Source organism: Cebus imitator, unplaced genomic scaffold, assembly GCF_001604975.1.
Source record: "Cebus imitator isolate Cc_AM_T3 unplaced genomic scaffold, Cebus_imitator-1.0 Scaffold102, whole genome shotgun sequence".
Lineage (NCBI taxonomy): Eukaryota > Metazoa > Chordata > Mammalia > Primates > Cebidae > Cebus > Cebus imitator.
This window is the reverse complement of record NW_016107417.1, coordinates 2,325,521-2,338,867: the sequence shown is the minus strand read 5'-3', so window position 1 is coordinate 2,338,867 and position 13,347 is coordinate 2,325,521. Positions and strand designations below refer to the sequence as shown.

The following is a 13,347-nucleotide window of genomic DNA, read 5'->3' as shown; positions in this document are numbered from 1 at the left end:
GCAGGCTGGAGTGCAATGGTGCGATCTCGGCTCACCGCAACCTCCGCCTCCTGGGTTCAGGCAATTCTCCTGCCTCAGCCTCCTGAGTCGCTGGGATTACAGGCACGTGCCACCATGTCCAGCTAATTTTTTGTATTTTTAGTAGCGACGGGGTTTCACCATGTTGACCAGGATGGTCTCGATCTCTTGACCTCGTGATCCACGCGCCTCGGCCTCCCACAGTGCTGGGATTACAGGCTTGAGCCACTGCGCCCGGCTATCTCTAATTTCTTTAAGATACATATGATTTTTTTTTTGAGATGAGGGTCTCACTCTGTTGCTGAGGCTTGAGTGCATTGGCTGTTCACAAGGACAGTTATGGTGCACTATAGCCTTGAACTCCTGGGCTTAAGCTGTTGTCCTGCCTCAACCTCCTGAGTGGCTAAGACTACAGGCCTGTGCCACTGTGCCTGCTGGTGACATAAGAAACAAGATTTTAAAGCACAGTGTAACACTGTAGTGCTGGGTTTATCATATATACATAGGCTGGTTACAGAGGCTCACACCTGTAATCTCAGCACTTTGGGAGGCCAAGGTGGGAGGATTGCTTGAGCCCAGAAGTTTGAGGCCAGCCTGGGCAATATGGCAAGACCTTTTCTCACTTGATCTTAGCCAAAAGGCCGAGAAGTAACGGTGAGACCTTTTCTCTACCTAAAAACTAAACTAAAATAAAAAAACCCTTTTAAACATATAATGTATATATAGATGAAATTATGACAACAATGGCACTAAGATGGGGCAGGGCAAATGGAAACTTACTGTTGTAAGATTTGTATATTTTACCTGCTTAAAAGAGACATACTTTAAACACAGAGACACAGGTTAAAAGTAAAAGGATGGAAAAAGATTATACCATGAAAAGAGTACACATAAGAAAGTTAAAGTGACTATATTAACATCAAAAGAAATAAATTATAAGACAAGGAATATTATCAGCGATAAAGAAGGATACCTTATAATGATGAAAAGGTCAGTATCTCACAGAGATATAAAAATCTTCAATGTGTATGTCCCTGATAACAGAGCTTCAAAATACTGAGGCAGGTGCAGTGGCTCACATCAGTAATCCCAGTGCTTTGGGAGTCCAAGGCAAGAGGACTACTTGAGTCCAAGAATTCAAGACCAGCCTGGGCAACAAAGTGAGATCCCATCTCTACAAAAAAGTTTTAAAAAATTAGCTGGTTGTAGTGGCACACACCTGTAGTCCTAGCTGCCCTAGAGGCTGAGGCAGGAGGATTGCTTGAGCCTGGGAATTCAAGGCTGCAGTGAGCTATGATAGCACCACTGCACTCCAGCCTGGGCAACAGAGTGAGACCCTGTCTCTAAACTATAAAAATAAAAAGTCTACCAGGACTGGTAAGTGAGTTTAGCAAGACACAGTAGGATCTCACTGCTATAATAGGATGCAAGATCTTTATACCAAGGAAACCATTTGTGTTTTTGTCAGTATACCAAAAAAAACAGATAACTGGAAAAAAAAATTAATGTAGTGTTCCACTTGCCATATCATCTAAATGCATTAAGTGCTTAGGAATAAATTTAACAAAATGTATGTAAAACATACTGAAAACTACAAAATATTAGTATAAATAGGCTTGTGGGTTGAAAATCTCAGTATCATAAATATATCCATTTTCTACAAATTCATCTGTAGATTCAATACATTCTTAATCAAAATTCTTGCTGTAGAAATTGAAAAGCTGGTTTAAAAATGAAAGTGTGTGAGCCCCTAAATCTGAATATGATCAGCCTAAATCCTTGGCTGTCTGCCAAATTACACAGGCGCATGCCTGCTAGAATATAAAAAAAAGTCCCCAGAAGACAGAAGTCCTCTATGGAATGCAGAGTACCTAGAACTGGCAAAGCTAGCAAAAATTGAGGACTGACTTTTACAGCACCACAAGGCTGTGATGCTGGCAAAAGAAGATATATACATAAATGAGAGGATGGAATCCAGAAATAGACCCACACGTAAATGAACAATTGATTTGCAGCAAAGGTCCTGAGGCAATTCAATGGGGAAACGAACATCTTTTCAACAAATGGTACGGCAGCAATGGAGTATCTGTGTGGAAGAAAACAAACATTAGCCCATATATGCTACCCAGAAAGCTCAAAACGGACCAAAGCCCTAAAAGAGTTAAAACTATAAAGCTTCTGGAAATATTGTTGGGGAAAACATTCATGTGACTTCTGGGTATGAAAAGATTTTTTAAGTAGGATACAAAAAGCACACACCATAAAATAAATGAATGCTAAATTGGACTTTATCAGAATTAAAATGTTTGCTCTTCAGAAAGGAATGAAGAAAATGTACAATATGGGAGAAAATGTTTGTAATTTCTGAGCAGAAAGGAGCTCCAGACAACCATAGCATGAACCCAGATCAAAAACATGCTTTGTGAGAGCAGGCAGACCCAAAGGTATACATGCTGTATATTTACATAAAAATCTCAAAGATACAAACAAGTGGATAGTGACAAGAAAATACATGAGTGGTTATTTGGGGCTTGGGTGGAGGGAAAATTGCAGAGAAGCACAAAGGAACTTTCAGGGGTGATGGAAATGTTCAGCATCTTTATTGTGAGGGTGATTATGCTGTTTTGTTGAATGTAAATTTTGTTTATTGTCTGTAAATGATATCTTCCACAAAGCTGCTGCTGCTGCTTTTAAATAATTTTATTTATTTATTTAGAGACAGAATCTCACTCTGTCCCCCAGGCCAGAATGCAGTGGCGTGATCTCGGTTCACTACTACAACCTCCACCCCCCGTCCCTGGTTTCAAACGATTCTCCTGCCTCCTGCGTAGCTGGGATTACAGACGTACATCACCATACTTGGCTAATTTTTGTGTTTTTAGTAGTGATGGGGTTTCACCATGTTGGCCAGGCTTGTCTCGAACTCCTGGCCTTAAGTGATCCACCTGTTTTGGCCTCTCAAAGTGCTGGGATTACAGGCATGAGCCACTGCATCCAGCCTAAAGTTGATCTTTTAAAAAATCTTTCCATGATTTAATAAAGGGAGCTATTTAGTATTCACTCACTAGACAATGATTATACTTTAGGTTGCTTATTCTCTTTTCCAGAACGACTGTCTTGTTCAGGTATCAGATTCCTCTCTGTGGTGATATTCTTCTGGGAAGAGTGTTCTGCCCCCAAGTTCTGGTAATTTTGCTTTGTTTGATACTTTTGTCTCCCCTCAATTATGTAGGATGATTTTACCAAGTTATGACCAATGACAAATGAACAGATGTCTTTGGGGTCGGGGGGACTTTTAGAAGATAGAGAAATGGGATAGATTATGTTTGCTCCCTCCTCAACCCCACTAAAATGATAATAAAGGAATTTTCTTTTAAAAAGTTACAAATCAGGCCGGGCTTAGTGGCTCATGCCTGTAATCTCAGCACTTTGTGAGGCCAAGGCAGGCAGATCACAAAGTCAGGAGAGCAAGACCATCCTGACCAACATGGTGAAACCCTGTCTCTACTAAAAAAAAATAGAAATGTTAGCTGGGTGTGGTGGTGCTCACCTGTAGTCCAGCTGCTTGGGAGGCTGAGGCAGGAGAATGGCTTGAACCCAGGAGGCAGAGGTTGCAAGTGAGCCAAGATTGTGCCACTGCACTCCAGCCTGGCAACAGAGCAAGACTCCTCCCCACTCCCCCCCCAAAAAGAAATGAAAAAAGTTACAAATCTATAAGGATGGAGAGATTGGGAGCAGAGATTGCAATGGGCCAGAATTTTACCTACAAAATTTTGAAAACTGAAACGTAGGTGCATATATGATGAGTAATTTAGGTTTCAACTTTATCTTCTCCACCAAGTATTTGTAGTAGAGGAAGCTAACAGGAAGCAGTCCTGTTTTCAGCCACTTGTGGGCCATGTTCTCTGGGGTAAGTTTTAAGTATCTGTGAATATAGGATGTACTTTGGGGCAGAAAACAGGAAAATGAGTTGAAAGTCTGAATGTGGAAGTGTTAGCACCCCAGATCCCCATTCCCAAAGAATATGTGTGTCAAAGTCTAACTTAGGGAAACCCTGTTATACATGAGGGTGGAAGGCAGGTTTCTTACCCAAAATAGTAGATTAAGTTGAAGTCTGTATGTTCAGTCAGATCTTTCCACCTACCTTCCTGTCTTGGCTCCTACTGTCCTGGCTGTGGGGCTTGTTATCACAGACACCATCTGTGCCCATTGAAAGACTTACCTCAGAGAAACTGACCCATCCTTGGCTTCTAGAACACTTGTTTATAAGCCCCTCAGCCAGGACATTATAACATTTCTCTCTAGAGAAATTGACTACCGTATGGAAAAAAACTCAAACATGGTATTTAGAATTGCCCTATCCCATCACATGCTATGAGGTCCCACAGTAAGCAAGCGATGCTCATCCACACAGAATTTCTAGTTAGCTCTTTAGCACCTCTTTTCTCTTTTGAGACAGGGTCTGGCTCTGTTGCCCAGGCTGGAGTGCAGTGGCATGATCACAGTCTTGGCTCACTACAGCTTCCTTCCCCTGGGTTCATGTGATCCTGTCACCTCAGCCTCCCAAGTAACCGGGACTATAGATACATGCCATCATGCCTGGCTAATTTTTTTTTGTATTTTTTGTAGAGACAAGATTTTGCCATTGTGTGCAGAGTAGTTTCGAACTCCTGAGCTCAAGTGATCCACTGGCTTTGGCCTCCCAAAGTTCTGGGACTACAGATGTGAGCCACTGTACCCGGCCTGCACTTTGAAAAACAAATTCCTCAAAGAGATAAGATGTTATATCAAGGAAACAAGAGCAGGATGCCAAGTAAAGGAATTATTCAGGAATGTTCTTGAGAATTGAAAAACCTCACTAAATGAGGATTGCCATAAAGAGGTTGGAAGATAGGCCAGGCATGGTGACTTACAGCTGTAATTCCAACCCTTTGGGAGGTCAGTGTAGGAGGATCACTTGAGACTAGGAGTTTAAGACCACCCTGTACAACACGGCGATACCCTGTCTCTACAAAATACAAAAAATTAGCTGGGTGTGGTGGGGCACACCCCTAGTCCTAACTATTTGGGTAGCTGAGGTGGGAGCATTGCATGAGCCCAGGAGTTCTAGGCTGCAGTGAGCAATGACTGCACCACCGCACTCCAACCTGGATGACAGAGAGAGTAAAGCAGTTGGTCAAAGAGACAGACAGTAAGTGGAAGAAAAAAGAAGGTTAAAGAATACCTAGGAGGTCCAACATCTGACTACTGGAGTTCTAGAAAGGTTAAGGACAAGACATTATTTAAAAAGTAACACAAGAGGTTTTCCTGAAATTAAGGTCTCAGATGGATAAGTGCTCACCCAGAGTCCAGAATGAAAAAGACCCTCAAAAAAGTACATTGTCAGGAAATTTTATGACACTGATGACAGATTTTAAAGGGATCCAGAGAGAAAAGTCACATAAAAATGATCTAAAACAAGTGCCATTAGACCATTTAACAATAGCACTGGGATCTAAAAGATAATACATTATAATGCCATCTAAAGTCTGATGGAAAAATTTTCAGTCCATAATTCTACACTCAGTCAAACTGTCAAATCGAGAGTGAAAATAAAAATGTTTTCAGAAATGTAGGGTCTCGGCCAGATGTGGTGGCTCACACCTGTAATCCCAGCACTTTGGGAGGCTGAGGCAGGTGGATCACCTGAGGTAAGGAGTTGGAGACTAGCCTGGGCAACATAGTGAAACCCCATCTCTACTAAAAATACAAAAATTAGCCAGGCGTGGTGGTGCATCCCTGGAATCCAAGTTACTCGGGAGGCTGAGGCAGGAGAATCACTTGAACCCTGGAGGCGGAGGTTGCAGTGAGCCGCGATCCCACCACTGCATTCCAGCCTGGGTGACAAAGCGAGACTCTGTCTCAAAAAGAAAGAAAGAAAGAAATTCAGGGTTTTAAAATATTTACCTGTCTACATTTTCTCAGACCGTCTGGAGGATGTGATCTTCCAAGACTAGAGAGTAAATTAAGGAAGGAAGATGTGGAATCCAGGAAAAGGGATTCAACCCAGGAACCCCTTTTCACAAGGGAATACTCGAGGTATTGATGAGGAAAAGTCCCAGGATGCCAAGTATTTACTTGGCCCAGGCCTAGGAGAGATGGGTTGTAGGAGAGAGGTCTCCTAGGAAAAATGAGACTCAGTGACTATATAATGTAATTCTATGAAGAGAAATTTTAGAGTTATGTTGGAAAATTTAAAAACTAAAAAGTCCAAAAGAAAAAGGTAATCTCCAAAATATTTTTAAAGCTATATAAAGGAAGAAATATAGTCATAGCATGCCATGTAACCAAACAGGATAGTATTTACATAGTCATAATCATATAAATACTGAATTTTGTTTGTTTTGAGATGGAGTCTTGCTCTGTTGCCCAGGCTGGAGTGCAATGGCATGATCTCGCCTCACTGCAACGGCATGATCTCGGCTCACTGCAACCTCTGCCTCCTAGATTCAAGTGATTCTCCTGCCTCAGCCTCCCTGGGATTACAGGCACCTGCCACCATGCTTAGCTAATTTTTGTATTTTTTAGTAGAGACGGGGTTTCACCATGTTGGTGAGGCTTGTCTCGAAATCCTGACCTTGGGTGATCCGCCTACCTCAGCCTCCTAAAGTTCTGGTTTTACAGGTGTGAGCCACCACACCCAGCCAATACCAAATATTGATTTAACAAAATATTACCACACAACTATTGGGAAGATGAAGGAATGGTAGCATGTGTGTCTTTATGGTGTCAGAGAACTAGATCTTAATTTTACGTTGGAGGAATGCAGTAGATAATGTTTAAAATTGAAAAACTTAGATAAAAGCTTTATTTGAATGCCTAAATCTATCTTTAGATTATTTATTATTTATGTTATTTAGAAATACAAAGGTGAATACCAAAAGAGTTGAAAAGGGTTAGTTCCCTCTGGGAAGTGGGCAGGAACTGTAACCATAATAGGTTTGTTGCCCAGCAGAGCAGCATCAATAGTCCGAGACACTGAGTGTTAAGATAGCGCTGCTGAACGAGGAGACAAGGTGGAGGGAAGCCTAAAAGCTGTCTTCCCAGGAGTTCACGGATAGGGATTTTAAGGGTTTTGGAGTGAGCCAAAGTGTGGAGATTGGTGACCGGCTAACGAGTGCAGGGTGAAGTCATGGAACAGGGACATGAAGAAACTGTGTTCTCATGCTGATTCGTTCTTCTGTGGGAGGAAGTCTTCAAATTGGTTGGTGTCAGTTGTTCCACTGGAATTCGGGATCTGAAAAACATCTTAATTCTTAAAAGACTTAACGATTCTGAGAGGAGAAATTCTATCAGGAGGAACAATGGGATACAAATGGTATCTAGTGCTGTGTGACTTCCAGTTACCAGGAAGTGGGCCAAAATGCAGCCTAATTAGTGCTTATTTATGACAACATTTCTGTCCAGATTTCTTATTAACCCTGTGAGAATGGCTTCAAGATGAAGGAGGAGACTTTTCGTTGTTGATTAAGCCTTATAGTACAACTGTTTGGTTTTTTAAAAATGTCTACACACCTGATACATTGATACAAATACAAATTATGTTTTAAAAGAGACCTAAGGAAGAAAGTCCTTATTTCATGCCTCTGGATGTTGGTGTGTGGTTGAGGATGTGATGACAGGAGTTGCAGCAGCTATTGTATAGCCATGAGTAGAGTGAGTGAGCAAGCCGAAAGTGACAAAGGGCTTGGCCCTTTCCCTCTATGCACCTGTTTTTAGAATGATGAGTTAGTTCTACAGCTACCTTTAAAATTGACGTATGTTGTGGACTTATATTTAACATAATTATTTATTTGCTTTATACTGTATATAGTATTTTCAAATAATGCCACTGTTATTACTAACAATATGATTACTCAATGCATATGAATATTTCTTTGCAGTTCTCTTGTTCTTAGAATATATCTCATTTGGAATAAGACTACCATGCTCAGTTTGGACCAACCAGAATCAGCCCCTGAGCTAGGGAGAGGCTCCACCTATGAGACATGACTATAAATTTTTTTTTTTTTTTTTTGATACGGAGTTTCACTCATGTTACCCAGGCTGGAGTGCAATGGCGCGATCTTGGCTCATCGCAACCTCCGCCTCCTGGGTTCAGGCAATTCTCCTGCCTCAGCCTCCTGAGTAGCTGGGATTACAGGCACGCACCACCATGCCCAGCTAATTTTTTGTAGTTTTAGTAGAGACGGGGTTTCACCATGTTGACCAGGATGGTCTCGATCTCTTGACCTCGTGATCCACCCACCTCGGCCTCCCAAAGTGCTGGGATTACAGACTTGAGCCACCGCTCCCGGCCTATAAATTTGTTTTTACCTCTTTTATTGCTTTATAAAAGATCAGTTGACTTTCTGTTAGGAAAGATGAAAATTTAGTGTACAGGTCTCTGTTTTTGTTCCTCTACCCCCTTATATATGGAAATTATGTTTTTGTTTTCAGTGTTTTAATTGGTAACTTTTGTAACTTTAAATGTTTTCATTATACTTTTGTTTCTGGTTCCTTTAATGCCATTATATTTAGTTAGTTCTCCTCCTGGCTAAAAGTTGAAAAATAACGAATAGCATGTATTTATCATATATAAATATTGTGACTGTAACCCTACAAATCTAAGTACAGTTGTTCCTCGATGCCAGCTGGGGATTGGATCCAGGAACCCCAGGGATACCAAAATCTCAGATGCTCAAGTCCTATATATAAAATGGCATAATATTTGCATATAACCTATGCACATTCTCCTGTATACTTTAAATCATCTCTAGATTACGTGTAATACCTAATACACAGTAAGTGCTGTGTAAATAGTTATTACACTTTACTTTTAAATTTGTGTGTGTGTGTGTGTGTGTGTGTGTGTGTGTGTGTTGGGTTTTTTTTTTTCCCCTCAAGATGGAGTCTTGCTCTGTCACCCAGGCTAGAGTGAGTGGCACGATCTTGGCTCACTGCAACCTCTGCTTCCTGGGTTTAAGCTATTCTCCTGCCTCAGCCTCCCGAGTAGCTGGGACTACAGGCGTGCACAACCATGCCTGGCTAATTTTTGTAGAGACAGAGTTTCACCATGTTGGTCAGGCTGGTCTCGAACCCCTGACTTCGTGATCCGCCTACCTCTGCCTCCCAAAGTGCTGGGATTACACGTGTGAGCCACCACGCCTGCCCTTGTGTGTAGTTTATTTCTTAAGAGACAGGGTCTTGCTCTGTCACCCAGGTTGGAGTGTGGTGGCATGATCATAGCTTACCGCAGTCTCCAACTCCTGGGCTCAAGCGGTCCTCCCGCCTTGGCCTCCCAAAGTGCTGGGATTAAAAAAATAAAAATTAAAAAATAAGCTGGGTGAGCCACAGCACCCAGCTTATTTTTTAATTTTTATTTTTTTAAGAGGCAGGGTCTCTGGCTGTTACCCAGGCTGGAGTATGGTGGTGTGATCATAGTTTACTGCAACCTCCAATTCATGAGCTCAAGCAATCCTCCAGCCTCAGCCTCAGCCTCAGCCTCCTGAGTAGTTGGGATTATAGGTATGAGCCACCATGCCTGGCTCTGTTTTTTATTGTATTGTATTATACTGTTATTTATTTATTTGTGAATGTTTTCAATCCACAGCTAGTTGAATATGCAGATGTGGAGCCTGTGGGTATAGAGGGCTGACTGTATTTCTAATATTTATACAACATTTTCTTTTCTTTTTTTTTTTTTTTTTTTATGAAACAGGCTCAGAAGTTAACATTTTCTTCCTTGAAATGAGAATGTTCCTAAGATAAAGACAAAATGGCATTTTTTTCATGAATTTCACTAGTTACTTAAAATCATGTCATATTTTACTTTGACTCACATTTTAATTCTCTCGTGAATTTTTGGGTTTTTTACCCCAGGATTTCTTTCTTTCTTTTTTTTTTTTTTTCCCCCTTTTAAAGCCCAAGCCTCACATCCTCTATGATTTCTAATTGCTACTTGCTTTTTTTCTTTCCTGTTGGCATAAATATGCTTTATGATAGCCCCAGGTTTTCTTAAACTTATTTTTTCTACTTATTGTATGGAATTCCCCTTCCAGAAATTACTTAAGAGTCCTCCTTCCTCCTAATCTGGACTGTTTGTAAGCCTACTATGCAGCTGTCATTAATGGGTTTTCTAAAATGTCCTGTTTCCATACTCTTACCTCTACCTCATTCTGGTGACCACTGTTATGTTAATCCTTCCAGTTACTGTATGCATATACCAGCAAATATAGGTATTTGGTCTCATTTCCCTTATGCTTTTACATAAACGCCAACATGCTATACACTGTTCTGTATGCTTTTCCAGTTAACATTTTATCTTAGAGATCTTTTCACATCAGTACAGAGAGAGTGTCCTCATTCATCCACTATAGCCTCAACCTCCTGGGCTCAAGGAATCCTCCCACCTCAGCCTCTTGAATAGCTGGGACCACAGGTGCACCCCACCCTACCATCTCCCCATTTTTACAGCTGCATAGTTGTCATTGTTGATGGATATTTTAGGCTTCCCATTCTACCACTATTATAGACAACCTATGTCTGTAAAATAATTAGAGTAGAAATGCTGAGTCAAAGAATATGTGCATGTGCAAGGTGAGGAGACATTACCAAACTGCCCTCTGTAGGGTATGGCAGTTACATTCCCACATGCTATGTACGAGTGCCTGCTTCCCCACAGCCTGGCCAAGAGACTGTCATAGGTTTTTCAGTTTTGGGGGTCGGGGAGCAGGTGGTATTTGCTGATCTGATAAGTGAAGGATGGCAGCTGTGGTCCACCCGTATGAGACTGGCATGGACGATTACTCCACTTTCACAGAAACAGTGGAAAAATTCCAGCTATCTTTACATTTAACAAGCTATAAGGAAACATCAGCAGATTAAGAAATTAACCACAGGACCTAATTAGAAAAAGATCTGGCAACATGCCCAGCTCATCCAGTGGCAAAGGGAGAAATATTCTGCATTTGTGACACTGTTTAGAAAGGGGTAATTTAAGTGCCGTTTAATCTGGGCTAGTATTGTCCAATTAAGTCTGCAGAATGAAAACACTTGGATTTTTTAATACTTAGTGTGGTAAAGCAGATTTATTTTCTTCCCCTAGTATATTTACATTGAATTGTAAAGGTTATCATTTAGTTAAATAAGCCACACATTTCCTGTTTTCTTTTAAACCACTGTCCTAGGAGTCGTATTCAAATAAGAGTTGGACATGGTGTTTGTCCTTCAACACATTAGTGCAGGGTGACTGTAATTCAGACTGGAGTTTGGTACCAAAGTTTTATATCTAATTTAGACAGCCTAACCTAGTTAACACAGATTGGTGCTAGATCCTGGCTGACATCCACTGGCTGCATAACCTCAGGTAAGCTATAGTACTTTTCTGCACCTCAATTTTCTCATCTATAAAATAAAGATTATAATTGATTTGAGGATTAAATTATATACATTACACATAGCAGGATCTGGCTCATAGTGTTGTATGCTTGCCGTTATGATATTATACCCACACAGATTGTGAAATTTTTGTTTAAAAAATATTTTTCCCGATTTTCCAGGAATGGCCAACTTGGAAGTTAAAAAATATATATTTTCCTGATTAAAAAATTCATGCATGACCTTTATAGAAAATGCGGGATATATAGAAAAGATTTATTTTATTTTATTTTATTTTTGACATGAGGTCCCTCGGCCAGGCTGGAGTACGGTAGCTCTAACACAGCTCACTGCATCCTCAATCTCCTGGGCTCAAGTGATGCTCCCACCTCAGCCTCCCAAGTAGCTAGGACTATAGGCATGTGCCACCATGCCTGGCTAATTTTTTTTTTGGCAGGGGGAATGTGGGTGGGGATGACGTCTCACTATGTTGCCCAGGCTGGTCTCCAACTCCTAGGCTCAAGCGATCCTCCTGCCTCCGCCTCCAAAAGTGCTAGGATTACAGGTGTGAGCCACTGCGCCTGACCAAAAAGCATTTTTTTAAAAACTCGCCTGTCATATCACCACTAATAGAACAGTGTTAGCATCTGGGCACATCCCTCAGAGGCAGTCTTGCTTGCATTGTGGTTAAGAACATGGACTCTGAGCCATCTACCTAGGTTCATATTTGGGTCCCACTGTTTAATCTGTGTTCATCTCTCTTAGTTTGCTCATCTGTAAGATGTGGCTAAGTGAGGGGTACTTTATCCTCACTTAGTGAGGATAAAGGAGGCTAATATATGTAGAGCATTTAGAATAGGTGAGGCAGAGGTAAGCATCTGTGTGTTGTTGCTGTTATTCTCCTCTTTGTGTGTATGGCCGAAGTTTAAAGAAATTTCGTCAGCCTCTGAAATAGAGAATATATATATATATGTAGCACCACTGAGTGGTACAGGCAGGCAAGAAGTGCTACAAGGGATAAACAGACATACACAAATAGGTAATTTGCATGAACTGGTGGCATTAGGAAAACATTAGCTGGGCATGGTGGCATGCACTTGTCCTTTCAGCTACTCAGGAGGATGAAGGTGTTAGGATTGCCAGAAGTCAGGAGTTCAAAGCTGCAGTGTGCTGAGATCACACTACTGTACTCCAACCTGAGGGACAGAGCGAGAATCTATCTCTAAAACAAAAACAAAACCACCAAATAAATAAAAATAAAGAAGGCACTAGAGTGGAGAAAGGAAACTGAAGTAGAGCTAGTTATAACTTCCCCAAAGGAGATTATAACTTGAGTAGATAGAATCTTAGTTCTCCCTAGCTAACTGGAAAATAATTTCTTCCTAGGCAATTGGAAAAAAAAAAGTGAATAAATCCATAGTTTAAAACTCAAGTAAAAAATGAGAATGTCTATATTGTGGGTAATAAAAAAAATGATACTATTACTCTAATTTCATTGGGACAATGAATACATTCCCACTTGAAATCTCAGCCAGAAAAGTAAGTAGAAATTCAATTGGCTACATTTTTTTTTCCTATGGAAAAACCCTTACTCTGATTTACAAAACAGATAAATTTGAGAGTGAGCATTCATAGCCTCGAGAGATTCACTATTGACTTCCTGTAAATAATAACTTTTCCACAGTCAAATTGGATTCCAGGAGGAATGTGATGATTGCCATGAGAGGCAAACACACATTATTTTAGGAGCCCAGCCTGATGGATATTAATTGGTGTAGTGGGTTGAATATTGATCCTCAAAACGTACCCCTGGTACTTAGGAATGTCACCTTATTTGGATTGAGAGTCTTTGCAGATGAGATAATCTTAGATTGTGGATAGACCCGAAATATCCAATGACTGATGTTCTTTCTTCTTTTTCTTTCTTTCTTT

The 13,347-nt window shown here is 40.8% G+C and overlaps 1 protein-coding gene across 1 annotated transcript in view; it reads left to right on the top strand.

Moving 5' to 3' along the window:
- PACS1 (phosphofurin acidic cluster sorting protein 1) overlaps nt 1-13,347 on the top strand; it is a 186,529-nt gene that overhangs the window by 78,980 nt on the left and 94,202 nt on the right. The gene's annotated exons all lie outside the window — the stretch shown is intronic.